This window comes from Mesoplodon mirus (genome assembly GCF_964341445.2).
Source record: "Mesoplodon mirus genome assembly, chromosome: 5".
NCBI lineage: Eukaryota > Metazoa > Chordata > Mammalia > Artiodactyla > Ziphiidae > Mesoplodon > Mesoplodon mirus.
In genome coordinates, this window is record NC_138980.1 from 145,432,697 (window position 1) to 145,447,334 (window position 14,638).

Below are 14,638 nucleotides of genomic sequence, written 5' to 3' on the forward strand. Positions count from 1 at the left end.
AATATAAATGATGGCCTTAGAAGAATAGGGGAAGCTTGGCACAGACACAGAAAGAGTAGAATGCCACGTGAAGACACAAAGTCATACAGAGAAGAAAGATAATGTAGAGACATCACGTTGTCTACAGGGAGAGAATGGCCATGGGCAGAGATTGGAGTTATGTTGCCACAGGCCAAGGAATGAATGTGGTACCAGAAGCTGGAAGAAACAAGAAAGGATCCTCCTCCAGACACTCCACAGAAAACATGCACTGGCCAAAACCTCAGTTTTGCACTCCTAGTCTCCAAAACTGTGAGACAATAAATGTCTTTGGTTTTTAAGCACCCAGTTTGCAGTACCTTGTTATGGTAGCCCTAGCAAGCTAACACAATGAGTAAAACACTGTCTCTGGCTCTGAGAAACTCAAAGGCTAATGGGGAAAATGAGATGGTATAATTGCATTGCCATGTGCCTGTGATGCTTCCACACTCTCCTTGAACCCTCTACCTGCAAAATCTTATCTTTCCTCCCAACTCATCTCAGGTGCTACTTTCTCTGTGAGGTCTTTCTGATTTTCAGAAAATAAAGATTGCTTTCTTAAAATAGTATGTATCTTTTTGAATTCTAAAGATATGGGTTTTTTTGTTTTTTTTGTTTTTTTGCGGTACGTGGGCCTCTCACTGTTGTGGCCTCTCCCACTGTGGAGCACAGGCTCTGGACGCACAGGCTCAGCAGCCATGGCTCACGGGCCCAGCTGCTCCACGGCATGTGGGACCTTCCCGGACGGGGGCATGAACCCGTGTCCCCTGCATCAGCAGGCGGACTCTCAACCACTGCGCCACCAGGGAAGCCCTAAAGATATGTGTTTTTATTTACTCCTCAAATACCTCCCATGAGCCATACCTAGTGCCCAGAACAATGTTTGGCACAATTCACTGAGCAATGAATAAATGATAAAAGTGATATGAGACTGTGGATCACATTCAAGAAATGGAATTCCCTTATATGCAGTCTGTAGCACTACTTAACATGGAAAAACAACATACTTAAATTTTAGTGGTTAAGTTCAACGTGGTTAATGCTATAATTAACATATGTACAAGACATCATAGGAACACAGAGGTATGAATAATTAACTTGGACTAGAGGAGTCGGCGGGGTAGGGGGAGGCTTAAAATATTTCTGAAGTTCTGAGAAGTATTATAAAATGTTGCACATATAGCTGAAATGTGTAATATAACCCCAGAATTTCCTTTCTGGTTCAATGAATATAAATTTTATTGATGTTTCAACTATGACTTTTGGGGTTAATAACAAAAAGCTGAAGCTTAAAGAATACTTCAAGTATCACTTTTCTTTGCCAATCTCCATTTATGCATTCACATTCTGAAAACTGTCATTTGCAATTAAAGGACTGTGTCCCTCCTTGTACCCTAGATGAAGAATATGCTGATATATAGGGTTGGTCACTTTCATCCAAATTTTACATTCATAATGAGCTCTAAGCCCCAAAGCGTCACCTGACCTAAAGAAGACTGAGACAATGCTTTCATATAACCAGCTTTGGACATCAGTTTTCAATTGTCCTTTCTAAATCATAGAGAAATTTTTAGATTACTTATGGAAGAAGAGTCTCTTTTATTTTATTGAACTATATTTTATTTTATTGAACTATGGTTGATTTACAATATTGTGTTAGTTTCAGGTGTACAGCAAAGTGATTTAGTTACACACACATATATATATATTCTTTTTCAGATTTTTTTCCATTATAGGTTATTACAAGATATTGAATATAGTTCCCTGTGCTATACAGTAAATCCTTGTTGTTTATCTACTTTATATAGTGGTATGTATCTGTTAATACCATACTCCTAATTTATCCCTCCTCCCCTTTCCGCTTTGGTAACCAAAGATTTGTTTTCTATGTCTGTAAGTATGTTTCTGTTTTGTAAATAAGGTCACTTGTATTATTTTTTTAGATTCCACATATAAGTGATATCATATGATATTTGTCTTCCTCTGTCTGACTTAACTTCACTTAATATGGTAATCTCTAAGTCTATCCATGTTGCTGCAAATGACATTATTTCTTTTTTTTTTTATGGCTGAGTAATATTCTATTGTGTATATGAACCACATCTTCTTTATCCATTTATCTGTTGATGGATACTTAGGTTGCTTCCATATCTTAGCTATTGTAAATAGTGCTGCTATAAACATTGGGATGTATGTATCTTTTCAAATTAGTTTTTGTCTTTTCTGAAAATATGCCCAGGCATAGAATTGCTGGGTCATATGGTAATTCTATTTTTAGTTTTTTAAGGAACCTCCATACTGTTCTCCATAGTGGCTGTATCAATTTACATTCCCACCAACAGTGTAGGAGTGTTCCCTTTTCTCCACACCCTCTCCAGCATTTATTATTTGTAGAATTTTAATGATGGCCATTCTCACTGGTGTGAGGTGATACCTCATTGTAGTTTTGATTTACATTTCTCTAATAATTAGCGATGTTGAGCATCTTTTCATGTGCCTACTGGCCATCTGTATGTAAGAAGAGTCCCTTTTTAAAGTGCTGTTCTGCTAGGCCAGTAATTTAAACTATACATTGTACTACCCTAATTCTCATTTTAAAAAGAAGATGCCTAGAATGCTCATTAGTTCTTCCAGTGAACTCGTATTCTCTGTAGCAGCCTAGCAAGGTCATTGATAGCCACCATTAATGCACTTTAGACCTTTGATTCTAGCTGGCTAAGCTTGTACCTCAGGTAGGATAGGATGAACATCTTTCTCCTTGATTTTCCTTCTACATCTGCCAGGAACAGTTTCCACTTCCTACAGAGGTAACACTTATACCTTTGTTCATGTCTTTTTGCTGGACTCTTACTGCCTCTTGGCATGGGCACCCTAGTCGCTACAATGGCCCCTGCTGCCACTTGTGAGAAATGAATATCCAGCCCTTTTCACTTCAGATTTCCACTTTTCCATCTGCTTCTGTTCCTGGAAGAAGACACACACTCACAGACATGCCCCAGAAGATGAAAGTGATTATCTGATGTCAGGCACAAAAGCTACTGGAGCCAGGGTAGGCGAAGAGGCAACAAAATATGAGGAAGGGTGTGTGGGGCATTGTAGTGACTGGTGGCTTCCTTACTGGCAAATTGTTGGTTATTCTAGATACTAAGTAGTTTATGATCTTTGGAATCCTCCAAACCCTTCTAGGTTTTGAGCTCTAGCTAACTTGCTGCTCTTTGAGTTCGTTCAATGCTTCCATTAACTTAAAGAGCAGTTATATCTGGCTTTCTGCTTATATGCTATTTTACAGCCACTTTTTCCCCCATGTTCTTTTTCTTAATCTAATGTTAAAAATGAATTTTAATTTGAGAAATCAGTAATTGATGGGAGTGGATGAGGGAACAAACATGGGAATGGAAAAAATGGTCCAGATGTGTGACAAGTGGCAGGGAAAAGCCAGACTGAAATTGAAAAGAGGATACAGATAATCCACAGGATAAATAAGAAATTCAGAATAAGAAAAAATTTAGTCTTTGAAAACATTTCAGTGTTCCAGGAAAAGTATTAATAATATGTTACTGGTATAGAATTTACAGAAGATTTTTCGTGGTTATTTTATTTGACATTTAGGATAATACTGTAAGACAGTCATTATTCTCATTTAAACATGAAGAAATCAAGGAGAAGAGAGACTAAGTGATTTGACAAAATTCACGGGACTAAAAATATCCAAGGTCAATGACTCCAACTCAAGTCATGTGATGTTGAGTTTAGAATGCTTATACCACTCCACACCAATGAAAAAGTAAGAACCATGTGATCATATCTACAGTCTTGAAACTGGAGTGGAAGAATGCATTCTGGCTTTCTAATTCCTTGCAGTAGTTTCTTTAGTTTTCAAAGCTGCATACTATCTACTCCTTGATACTACACCAGCAACCATGGTTATGTTTTAATTAACCCCTTATAGAAGGGAAAGTCATGGCAAGGATAAAAGGTTGGTGGAGGTAGTAGTTATGTAGTGCACCCTACCAGGAAACCAATATGAGTGCCATTTATCCTATGTCTAATGGACTGTTTGTGTGCATGTTTGTATATATGCTTGTATATCCATGCATATGCAGAATTGAAGGAATCACTTTGCTCAAAAATACATAATGGTATTATAGAATCTCTAAGTTGGAAGAAACTTTGGAAGTTATGAAAGAATACAGATTAGAAACATTGCTCACCCCAAAGATATACCATTTTTTAAAGTTTTGCTATTGGAAATAACTTTCCTATACTGAATTGAAAATCTCTTTGTATAACCCAAATGTTCCAGTTTGGTGCTAAAGGATTACATATTCTGTTCTTCAAATACTTGAAGATTGTCATCATTCATTGTCTCTCATAAACCTCGTCTTTTCCAAAATATTCGTAGTTCTTTCAATCATTCCAGATATGAAATAATTGTCCTTTTATATGTGTGCTCTATGTTGTTGAAGCCCCCTTCAAATGTGGTATTTATCTTAATGACAATGATAGAGATGTGTTCAATTTGATGCAGACTTCAGTAGAATCATTACTTGCCTTTTAAAAAATGTATTTACTTCTTGGGCAGCTATGCCTCAATACTAATGTTTATGGATTATGCTTAAGGAAACTCATATCCTTAGCACATGAACTGCCAAATCATTCCATATTTGTATAGTTGTTTTGAGCTTAAAGCCACTTTCCATTTAATATTTATTAATTCCCATCTTTTTAATTTCAGCTCATTATTTCAATCTGCCCAGATTTTATGGAATTTGGATTCTGTCATCTTGTGAACTAGTTTCCCTACTCACATTTATATCATCTTCAAAGTTGATGAGAACACATTCTCTATCTTTGTTTTTGTGGTACATGGGGTAATGCTCAAGTGAAGCTTTTCTTGGCTTACCTCAAGGAATAACCATGTCAGATTGCAATCAATATAGGACTCAAAACTCTCTGGGTAATATAGTTTAACCAACATAAAATCTAACTAATGGCACTGTCTTCTGGAGCAGATGCTGTAGTGCTTGTATTTATCTAACACTAACCACTCTCCTTTTCTTTGATAACGTAATGGTCACATTCTTTAAAGCATGGTAGTTTTGTCTAAGAATATCTTTTCTTAGCAAGAGGGTATGTTTCCCAGGCTTCTTTGAAATTTTGTGAGGTCCTGTGACTATGTGCTGATCATTGGAATGGGAGTAGAAACAATATGTATTTTCCTTTCTCTTCCCACTTACTCGGAGATGACAACAAATTGAGCAGCTGACTTGGATCTGATGGGAGCTACATGTCAATGAAGGCGGTGTTTCTATATCAGTCTTACATTATCTGTCTTTATATTTTAAGGTCATTTTAATACAGCTGTTTAACTTGTACATATAACAAGAGAGGGAGAAAAATTATCAAATGTTTTATAGGTGTATTCTTTCTTCATCTTCCAATCTAGTCACTTTATTATTCAAGAATAATTTATTCTAATAAGTACTTATTTTACATATGGATACTTCAGAAAGAGTTGCCTGTCAGTCATTCATAACTTGATGTCTGTGAATATAATCATAGATTCAAGTAAATACAGTCTTGATATTAGCAGAGCTCAGAGAAAAATAAGAATATAGATAGAAGGTGAGTTGGATGAACACCAGAGATTTAGTTTTCAAGTATGAAGCAATTGGTTAAGAGTAGCCTTAGGTGGAGTTGGTGGATCTGGACAGTGATAGATTGGCCACTCTTGGGATCTGTGTGACTGAAAGTCAGCAAAGCAAGAGTTCAAAAAAAGAAATATGAGCAGGATCAAAAGCTAACTCTGGCTCCCTTACAATTTTGATCAGCTATCTAGTTGCATGCATTGTGTTTTTGAAACACATCTCAAATGTAGGGTGACATAGGTTGTCTGGCTTTGATGAAAGCCATCAAGAAAACCTCACAGGCTAGAAATCTTAGTCTACCCCAGCTCAGCCTAGACCCTTTATCCAGTAGACACACAGTGCTGCCTACTCCATACCAACATGTACAGTTTGAATGTGAAGTGAGACAAGGGTAAAGAAAGAAATAAAGAAGAAGCAACAACAAAAACAATGAACAGAGGGATGAGATATCCACTAGACACTTGCTACTGGGGGGAAATTCATATTCTCTTATTCTTATGACTCTTCACCTTAATTCTACTCCTCTATATCCTCTTCTCTATTTTAATAAAGGTGAGCATTGCAGATTTCCCCTTTTAGTGACCTAAAAAAGTATCCTGATGAATATTAAGAAAAAGTTATAGCCTGATTTGGTTGAAATTATTTCAGAGTAAGAAAGCAGGCAATGCTTTTCCATCCTAGTAGTGACGTATAATGTATGACTACACTCCAGGTCTCCACTATCAACCCATCATTTTGAAAGAATGAGGGTACATGGTCGAACTATAAGCAAAGTAAATTTTATGTAAAATATATGCTGCTTCCTTTCACCCCCTCAGACCCCACCCAGGCCCCACCCCCAATCCTGGCTTGCCCTCTCTTATTTCTGAAAGCATCTGTTATTGAAAGAGCTTGCCAAAAATGTCACTGCCAGATTTTGCTGGACATGGGCTCTGATCATTTCCAAATGACAGCAAATCAGCTGTGGGATTTATGCTCTAAGTAATCATTAACCATGGGCCCCGCATTGACTGGGTGGAAAATAGAATGTTCTTAATCTGCCTGATCTGAAAGGTCAAGCTGTGCCACATGCTGCCCACTCCCAAGGATTCAATACCAGCCACAATGACTGCAACAATAAGACAGTTTTGCCCTGGAAGATAACACACTCTTTTCCCAGTGGTTAGAAGTACAAGCACCCATGTGACTATTCTCCACGTTAGAATTAAGGCATCAATAGTACTTTTTTCATATACATGAAAATCATGAGAAAAGACTCAGGCATTAGTTTTATGAAATAAAAGAAATGAGGGTTAGTCATTGGTCATTAACCAGCATTAGTCAGTACAGAAGTCACAATTTGCTTTATTTTATTTTTTTTCTAATTGAATGTCTACTTTTATGATATACTCATATATTCAGTCATAAGAATAAGAGAATATGAATTTCCCCCCAGTAGCAAGTGTCTGGTGGACATCTTACCCCTCTGTTCATTGTTTTTGTTGTTGCTTCTTCTTTCCTTCTTTCCCCTTATCTTACCTCACGTTCAAACTGTACATGCTGGTATGGAGTAGACAGCACTGAGTGGAAATATTTTCCAAACTCCCCTCAATATGTTCTTCAAACATTTATTAAACTAATATAATTCAAAATCATAATTTACTTAAAATTTCTATTTTGATCGCTATTGCCAGGAAAATATCTAAGTGTCTAATTCTTTTCTTGAAATTCAGATAGTAACCATTAAAGAGGTAATGAATTGGGACTTGTGGTCTCCCATCAGCATGTAAGGAGTTTGGAAGTGGCCACTCCATCTTAACAACAAGCAAAAAGCTGAACAAACTGAAAAATCAACAGTTCTTTTTAGACCCATCAGAGAAGGAGGTCACAGAGGAAACTACTGCCCCCCAAATTGGAGAGAGGTCAACAGGTGAACACAGGGAATCACAACTTACCTGAGCAGAAATCCCTGAACAGAAACCTCCATTGGACTGGAGACTTAGGGTGGACAAGTCTGAGGGTTAAGAACTCCAGTGGGACCCAGTCATAGGAGGCCCCACGTTTCAGTGAGTTTTATCTCCAGGGTTCTACCACGTCCTCACATTGAATAATGGAGAAAACTCCTCTCATGTTCCGGCAGAAGGAGGGGAAAGAGAGCCACTTTGAAATACACCAGAGCATTTTGTTATTTTATTTTTTAAAATTTTTATTGAAGAATAATTGCTTTACAATGTTGTGTTAGTTTCTGCTGTACAATGAAGTGAATCAGCTATATGTATACGGATATCCCCTCCCTCGTGGCCCTCCCCTCCCATCCCACCCCTCTAGGTCATCAGAGAGCACCGAGCTGAGCTTCCTGTGCTATACAGCATGTTCCCACTAGCTGTCTATTTTACACATGGTAGTGTATTTATGTCAAACCTAATCTCCCAATTCATCCCATCCTCCCCTTCCCCCTCTGTGTCCACACATCCATTCTCTACATCTGCGTCTCTATTCCTGCCCTGAAAATAGGTTCATCAGTATTATTTTTCTAGATTCCACATATGGGAATGTAAATTGATATATCCACTGTGGAGAACAGTATGGATGTTCCTTAAAAAAATAAAAATAGAATTACCATACACCAGAGGATTTTGTTCTTAATAATGGCTGCCCTCAGGAGAAAGTATTTTACCAAAGTCTAAACTGATGAGGTTTTACCAGAGCCTAAGTTAACTTGGGGAAGGAAAATAATCAACTGCAGTCCCCTCTAGCTATACTGTCCCAACTAAAGAAGGGAAAACCTGAGAATCTCTGGCAAAGTTCACAGTCCAAGGTCCAGGCTCACCAAAAGACTGAGACCTATCATAGTACCAGAGAATACTTCCCCTCCCCCTACACCTCACCACACATTAGTAAGGACATATTTACCACTGTTTCTTTTATCCAGTGTATTGTGTCCATCTTTCAACAAAAAATTATAAGGCACAATAAAAAGCAATAACACAGTATGAAGAGACTAAATAAGCATCAGAATCAGAGTCAGGTATGACAGGAATGTTGGAATTATCATACTAAAATGTTTTTAAAATATGGTGAATAAGCTAAGGGCTTTAGCTTATTAATGGAAAAAGTAGACAACATGCAAGAATAGATGGATAATGTAAGTGAAGAGGTAGACATTCTAAGACAGAATCAAAAAGAAGTGCTAAAAATCATAAATACTGTAACAGAAATGAAGAATACCTTTGATGAACTCCTTAGTAGATTGGACAAGGCTCACGAAAGAATCTCTGAGTTTGGGGATATGACAGTAGAAACTCCCCAAACTGAAAATCAAAGAGAAAAAAGACTGAAAAAAAATAACAGAATATCCAAGAACTGTGAGACTACTGCAAAAGGCATAATATATGTGTAATGGAGTATCAGGAAAAGAAAGAGAGAAAGGAACAGAAGTAATATTTGAAGGCATAATAACTGAGAATTTCCTCAAATTAATGCCAGACACCAAACCAGAGACTCAGGAAGCTCAGAGAATACCAAGTAGAATAAGGGCTAAAAAACAAAACAAACAAACAAACAAAAAACGCCAAGGCATATCACCTTCAGATTTCAGAAAATCAAAGATGAAAAAATCTTGAAAGAAGCCAGAGGGGAAAAGTATCTACAGAAGAACAAAGATAAGAATTACATCTGAAGAAACAATACAAGCAAAAAGAGAATAGAGTGAAATGTTTAAAGTGTTGGGAAAAAAAGAACACCAACATAGAATTTTGTACCTCGTGAAATTATCCTTCAAAAGTGAAGGAGAAATAAGAACTTTCTCAAACAATCAAAACTTGAGGGAACTTGTTGCCAGTAGATCTGCCTTGCAAGAAATGTTAAAAAGAAGTTCTTCAGAAGAGAAAGAAAATTATGTCAGGAACTCAGATATACAAAAAGAAGGGAAGGGCATCAAAGAAGGCATGAGTGAAGGTAAAACAAAAATCTTTTATTTTTCTTATTCTTGATTGATGTCACAGAACATAGGATATATAAGCATGTATATATGCTTTTGTATGCTTATGCATAAGTAAAATGAATAACAGTAATGAAGTGAAGACTTAGAAATATTTTGTTATTTTAAGGCACTTGCACTACCCATGAAGTGGTGTAATGTTGTTTGAAAGTAGACTTGGATTAATGGTAAATGCATATGGCAACCTCTAGGGCAACCACTGAAAAATATTTTAAAAGAAACATAATTGATATGCCAAGAAAAGAGAGAAAATGAATTATAAAATGCTCATTTAAAACCACAAAAGGCAGAATGGGGCTTCCCTCGTGGCGCAGTGGTTGAGAGTCCGCCTGCCAATGCAGGGGACACAGGTTCGTGCCCCGGTCCAGGAAGATCCCACATGCTGAGGAGCGGCTGGGCCCGTGAGCCATGGCCGCTGAGCCTGTGCATCCGGAGCCCGTGCTCCGCAACGGGAGAGGCCACAACAGTGAGAGGCTCGCGTACCACGAAAACAAAAAAAACAAAAACAAAAAAACAAAACAAAACAAAAAAAACCCCACAAAAGGCAGAAAAGGTGTGGAAAACAAAAATGAAAACAAGGAACAAGGGCAAGTAAAAAACACTGATAAATATGGTAAGTATTCATTCAATTATATCAATAATCACTTTAAATGTCAGTGGTCTCAATACACCAATTAAAAGATAGAGATATATGTGGAAACATGCAGATGATGTTATTGTCAAATGTCAATGGGAGGAAGGCAGACAAAAAGACCAGAAAGACTTCTTGGGATATCAAACAAGATTTTCTTGTCTAAAACAAACAGAAAGAAATCAACACCATGAGTATATATAATAGAGAGATCATCAATAGCCTCACTGATAAGTAGAAATCTGAGAATGATCACTTCGTCAGTAGATTAAAAATAGAGTCTTATTCCCCTCCCTTTGAATGTGGACTTGTCTTAATGACTTTCTTAATTACTAATATAATATGATAGGGTCTTCCAAGTCAAGGTCATAAGAAGCCTTGCACCTTCTGATCTTGAAACACTCATTCTTAGAGCTCAGCTTCCAGTAGTACTATATGAAGAAAATTCCCAGCCTACAGCTCTAAGTTCCCAGCTGCCAGCCAACTGTAACTTTCCAGCCATATGAGGAATGGATCCTCCAGTCCTAGTCAAGCCACTTCTGCTGATGCTCACAGAGAAAAGATAAGCCACCCTGCCAACTCCTGCCTAGTTGTAAATTCATGAACAAAATAAATCCTTGTTGGTGCTTTAAGCCACAAAATTTTGGAATGGTTTGTTATTTAGCCATAAATAACTGGAATGACTTCTAGGTGAGGTCTCCTATAAACATAACTTTTTACTTCCAGACTGACCATTATACACATAAAGCTGGAGAAGTCCAGTATACATCCTTGCTGGGACAAATACTGCAGACATTCTCACCTGGGCCAAGTTCACCACATCAACTTCAGTTTTCCAAGAACAATGTGACACCACCTGCAGAATTAGAGAACAGGTGTTCAATTATTAGATAACCTCGGGAGTCATGCTTCTGGGTTTATTCCACAGTACAAGATACAAATCCCCATTGATAGGCATAATTTGGGGAAACTTCAAGTAAGGCAGGGTTATCGCAGCCAAAGATATGCCTGCATTGAAGCTAAACCCTGAAGCCTCATTTGCTATGATCTTCAAATCTTCCACCTCACTTTCAGCCATTGCTTTAGGTCCTTTCAAAACCATGTTAAATACTGAGCATTTGATGATCTGATATTTCATCCAATAGCAAGCTTTTCATGGGGGAAACCAAGAAATAGTACAAAGATGAAGCAACAGAAAGCATCATTTTAGCACCAAACTATTGCACCTAAAAATTGGTTATCTTTTTCCTTGGACCTTTTCCTACTGTGACTCACTAATATTTTTATGTATCCAATATCAGCTCTTCAGATAAACTGTTCCAAACACAAACTTTCAAGAGAAGTGATTGTGCAAAGCCATATAAAATCCAAATTGTACAAAGGATTTATAAACCTCTCTGCAGTCCAAATAAACTTATTTATTTAAATCATTTGCTCTTTCATAACTAACATCTTTTCTATTAAAAAACTAAATATTGGTGATTTGGATCCCCTCCATCAAGAAGAAGAACACCTAGCTTTTTTATTTAGATTCTTGCCTCTAATATTGCTGCGACTTCTTCAATAAGTTGAGATTGAACATTTGGGAAATCAGATCTGATATGGTGATCCAGAGAGGGAGAAGTATCATCTTATCTAAGACACTCCAAAATAATAATAGTGAACAATATAAAGATACAACTCATTAGAAGCCAGGAATTCTTTTAGAAGTTTTACATGATTAACTCAACAAACTATGAGGTTAGTTTTTATTATCACCCCCATTTTATAGATGAGGAAACTGAGGCAGAGAGATACTAACAAAATTGCTCACTGTCACATAGATACTAATTATGGGAGCTGGTACAGGAATGATCGGTTTAGCTTCAGATTCTGTGCTCTTAACCTCTACTCATAGAATCCTGTTGAAAGATGAGCATGTGTGTGTGAAGTTTGTATCAGTTTGTGTGTGTGTGCTAGTATCTGAGAAAGAGGCAGAGGGAAACAGGGAAAGATCAGAAGTTTTGTGCAATTATTAAAAAAGGAAGGGAAAGATATATATAATGTAGATTGTGGGCTACACACCTAGACCTATGACCTCAAATATTTTCTGCATATGACAGAGTCTTATAATATAAAAATTATATGTTTTGCTTCCTGAGAAGATGACAGGAAAATACTATTATCAAAAAATAGTTTTTGAGGACTTACTACATACTAGGTGTTATAGGTATAAAGCAATCTGCAAGTGCTTACTCAAATATGACTTACAAACCCAGTAGAAACCAAACCACACACAAGCTGAATTCCAAAGCCATACAAAATGTACTGTGTGCCAAGGGAAAGATAGAATTTAGGTGCTGAGAGGCTGCAGCAATTTAGGAAAGCTTTGTAGGGAGGTGGTTCAGGTCAAAGTAACAAAGCCAAGAAATCATTTGGGGATGTTAATCCATCAAGGACTGTGCAGAGTGGCCTTTTTCCAGCTTGGCTTACTAAAACAAAGCCTGGAGAAGCAAGTGCCTTGGAAACAGCCAGCACCAAGGAGAGGGCCAGACAGGCCATCCGTCCAAATGAAAGTCCCTCAACCCCATGGTGTCTTGGCATGGTCCCATTAACAACAGTTGACTATTGCCAGGAAAAAGCTCAGGAAACCCCACCGGACCTCTGTGGAAGATAAGTGGCTTCTTTCCAAGAAAGCTCAGGATATAGTTCTTATTTCACCCCTACATGAGAAACATGAATTCTCTCGGACAGTAATGGTCTCCCTGCCTTTTTAAATCTACTTGTTTGCAGCTTAAAAATGGTAATGAAAAAGAAGTTTTCTTGAACTTTCTGTAAATGTAAAGGAATGGAAACAGTTTCATAGAGCATTTCTGTTGATTATAGGATATCTATATCTATTACGGCTTGCTCAATCTTCATGCTTTTTGGTGTAGTTAGCTTTTTAAAAAATTGCTTTCCCATATCATTAGTGAAAAGCACAAGATAAAAGTGTAAAATTTTTTAAAATTACATATTTAAAAAATTAATGCTGAAATAAGACAGTTTCAAAAAGATGAACCTAGAGAGAGAAGGGAGAGGTCTGATAAAAATTAGACACACACACACACACACACACACACGTTGGCACCTTGTTCATCATATACCCAAGCAAAACCATATAAGTTATATTAAAATATTTTTGCTAGATTTGTGGACTTTCTTATAAGTGTATAGTGTATAAAGTGAGAAAAAAAACCATAGGCGTGTTTAATGAGTTTGGTGAGAATTCAGTGATCATCTCAGAAAGCATAGTGATGAGGGTAGGAATCATGAAATGTAGTTAAGGGAAGGAGCTGATGTTTGATCAGCTAATATTCTCTCAGTCTCGATTACTAGGACTCCCTCATGTCTCCTGGCAGGTTTGTTAACCCAAGTTTACAAACCCTGCATATAAAAAATGTGATTTGATTTTCACTGATGGGAGGGGAAGGTGTGTGCAGAAGCAGTAGATTTTCCCCACTAGTAGATAAATCGGCGATCTTTAAAAAGATTCATGAACTGTTCAATTCCTTCATTTGTAGAGAATGACACATAGAGTTTGCCAGAATACACTGTTAATATTGTCAGCAACAAAACTGCAGTCTATACTTTAACTTCCACTCAGACATTCACCTACTGAACTTTCCAGTGCTGAGGAGATAAAGTTAACCTAGACTGGAAAATGCACTAAGAACCAAGAAAAGAAGTAGATTTGGGTATCTGAAGCACTTTTTAAACCTGATTATTCTTGCACATTTTCTCTTATGTTGATCTATATGTCTGGAAAGCAACCATGTAGGAAAATATGGCACCTATTAAGCTCTTACCTGCTACATGCACCATATTTGTACAAGAACAATAATTGCTCTTTCCCATTGACATGCTATATCTGAGTTCTTGAAAGGATGGAAAATCTTGGCTGGGGATATAAGGTGCTTCTCTTGGTCTCTCTCACTCTGATATATATTATATGCTCGTAAAGACTCCTGTACAAGTGCTAGTAAGTTTTGAATTAAAGATTTTTTTCAGAAAGTAATTCACCAAATTACATTTTTAGCACTATTCGTCCTACACCATGGATCAAATGAATTGTGTTCTCGTATACTAAGCAGGTCTTGTAAGTCCTCGCCTAGAAATTGTCCAAATCTTTTGTTCTCCTCAGTAGGTCCATGTTCGTTCCTCAGTAAAATTTGACTATGCATTCAGGGCCACATGCTACAGAAAGACAAAATATGTAATACTTTTCTATATATTCTCTAATAAATACTGTAATTAATAAAACCTCTCTATGTCAGAGAAACTGGGTGGTACACTGGAAACAGATGTACGGTATTAAATGTTTGTTATCCCCAAAACATCTTA